The following is a 3,328-nucleotide window of genomic DNA, read 5'->3' as shown; positions in this document are numbered from 1 at the left end:
AGAAGAAAATAATGGAAATGTCAATAAAAAGAAAATAAAATAAGTTTTCCATGTGATATGTGGTCTAGTTGTTGGGAAAATTTACAAATATGAATTTCGGCTTTATTTACAAAATCTCTCTGGAATTTGTAAAATGGGCATAACTTTTGCATATGAACTCGGATTAAAAAGATTTTTATATGAAAAATCATCTACTCGAAAAGTTACATCCGATGGAGACCGCCTACGGCCTGTTTGCAAATTTGTAGAATCCTCATATTCCAAAAGGAAAAAAAGTTATGCTCAAATTTCAGTTTTTTTAAATTTTCAGTAAATCTAGTCAAACTATGGTTAAACTACTTATTCAAGAGGTATTAGTGTTACTAAATAATTATTCAAGAATATTAGTGTTATTAAATAATTATTTCACCTTTTTTGAATTTTGGTCAAATCTGGTCAAACTGTGGTCAAACAATGGTCAAACTACTTATTCAAGAAATATTAGTGTTACTAAAAAATTATTGTTTTTTAGAACAATAGTTTTAAACTCAAACAGTGAAATATGTGACTTCATGCTCAAGCTAAATTCCTGAGGGTTAATAGGATTGACATCTTACTATTGTCAGGGAAACAACAAGTGCAGACTTGGAAACGAGGGAGAATAGAACCCGGAAGTTAAGCGTGCTCAGGCTGGAGTAGTGAGAGGATGGGTGACCGTTCGGGAAGTTAGATAATTTGGAATGATGAGTGGTGATTAGAGATTAAATTGAGCAGTGATGAGGGGTGATTAGAGATTAGAGGTTAAAATAATTCAGAAATTTGAAAATAAAAAAAATTCAAAAAAAAATTTCAAAAATATTTTCAAAAAAAAAAATCAAAAAATTCCTTTAGTACCGGTTGGTGTTACCAACCGGGGCTAAAGGTGGACCGGCCACGTGGAGGGCCTTTAGTCCCGGTTCTGGATTGAACCGGGACTAAAGGGTCAGGGCATTAGTACCGACCCTTTAGTCCCGGTTCCAGAACCGGGACTAAAGGCCCTTACAAACCGGGACTAAAGGCCCTTTTTCTACCAGTGTTACAAGTCTTTTTTTACATACTGCGGTTTACAATATTGGGCCTTAAGCCGCCTCTAGGCTTAGGCCTTCTACAAGTCTTAATAAACTATCGCCTTGAATACTACGGGGCTTCTTTTGTAACCCGCCATTGGGGTTGACCTTGCCCCTCCTGGGCGGTTCTTACCTGGTAGCTATATTCCCAACAAGAATTCTGTAATTTTGTAGATTTAAAACTGTTTTTAAAGCACAAGGAATTAGAGAAAGTAATATATATGAAAAAGTTGCGTCTCAATGATATCTCTCCAACGGTGTATCGTTTGCATCATTCCGATGAGTTGTTTAGAAAAAAAATGAAAATACGCTTGCTGCCACTAGTCGGGCGCCGCACCATTTTTGAAACTACTCTTAAACCATGAGGAAGGGGGGAACCGGTGGCGGAGGGTTGACGCAGAGAAGGTGGAAGAGTGGTGGTGGGGGGCGGTTGCGGGAAGAAGGAGGCGGGTCAGGTGGGGGCAAAGTTTTTTCTCGCCTTGCTGCAGTTTGTTTTCGTGGATGGATGCTCCTATTCGGTTCGGTGGGTGGGTTAACAGGGTGTTAGCAGAATAAGGACTAGTGTTATCAGAATAAGGTCTTAAGGGTGTTATCATAATAGACCCACCCTATATATATATATGTATATATATATATACTACTACATGATAGTATATATGACGTTTGCGGTAAATACCCCTAGATGATAGGATGTATTTCTCTCTCTCTCTCTCTCTCAATATGCATGCATATAAATCGAATTCTACACTAATTAAGCATGAATTGGATTCTCTACACTAAGCATATCAATTAGAATGTACACAACTAGTTAAGCACATCAGCAGATTCCACAGTAAACATATTAATTGGACACGAAGTAAGAATGAATTGGATTCTCTACACTAGGCATATCAATGAGAATGTACACAACTAATTAATCACAATAGCATATTCCACACTGAACATAAGAACTAGATTCTACACTAAGTAATACATATGATGACATGGCGGCTAGTTACATTGGTCCTTGTCAGTCGGGTCAGGAATGGCACCGCGACGTAATGATCACGGGACGAAAGTTTGTCCAAGAGGGCAATCTTTGGTCAAAGACGACATCCTAGATAACAGTTAGCTTGGGTCTTTGTTCTCTTAAGGAGAAGGTGATCAGTTCACTCCTATTGAGATGATTGTGGGCGAGGAAACGATCCCATTCATCTCCTCCCAGCTGGGTCATCGTTAGTCCTTTTTTTGACCTCCAAAGTGTAGGGGTCTCCGGATGCCTCAAAGACCACAATGTCTTTGGCCAGCTCATTGAATTTCAACCTCACATTGCATGAGACGATCTATGTAACAAAAAATAGGAACACACACAACATTAATGGTTATAGCAAAAAAAAAAAAAAAACAGAATTATATCCTGTCATAGAAGGTTTGTTGTTAGCGCCGAAAAAACATAGCACCGTTGGAAGTAGATGCCAGATAGATCGCTGGTCTCAAGGTAGATGGCGCACTTTGACTTGCGTATTTCACAAGATGGTGAATGCGTCATTCTACAAAAAAAAACATATCATTTTGCACATTACAACTACCAGATTCTACGTACTAAGTGTAGAACCGGATTGTACAGTACTAAATCGAATTCTAACTACTAAGTATCATCAGATTCTAGCTATTAATCAATCAACACGAAAGACTACTATCCAATTTTACATTAAAACATATTCAACACTAAAAAAAATCTTGCTACAATACTCAAACTTCTAGCTACACTACTCAATCAACATCAGGAGGGGAAGCAAAGGGGCGCGAGGGGAGGGGATCACACCTGATCACCCAGAGGTGGCGGCAGTGGCGATGAGCAGCAACGCCGGGTGAGGTTTGGAGGTGGCGGTGGCAAGGTGCTAACTGCTAAGTGTATTGTAAATCTCTAGAGATTGTGTACCCATTGATTCTCATAGTGAAATTTGTGTGGACTGGTTTGTTCGTGCCTGTATTTTTACTGTCATTTTCCGGAGGTTCTTCCACGTAAAACCATTGCATCATTTGTACATATTGTTACGTTAGTCCGTTTCTTGTTGACTAAAGCTATCTCAAAGTTCACTATAAACTGAGCTGCATGCTAGGGGTGAGAGGGGGGGGGTGATATTGTGCATATTTACGTAACGTGTCGATGAATTAGTACTCCAATTCTTTTTTTATGCATATAAGATTTGTTAAGTCAAAGTTCATAAAGTTTGATCAACTTTAATAGAAAATATATCAAC

Source organism: Triticum dicoccoides, chromosome 7A, assembly GCF_002162155.2.
Source record: "Triticum dicoccoides isolate Atlit2015 ecotype Zavitan chromosome 7A, WEW_v2.0, whole genome shotgun sequence".
NCBI lineage: Eukaryota > Viridiplantae > Streptophyta > Magnoliopsida > Poales > Poaceae > Triticum > Triticum dicoccoides.
The sequence above is the reverse complement of the archived record's forward strand: the minus strand, read 5'-3'. Positions refer to the sequence as shown.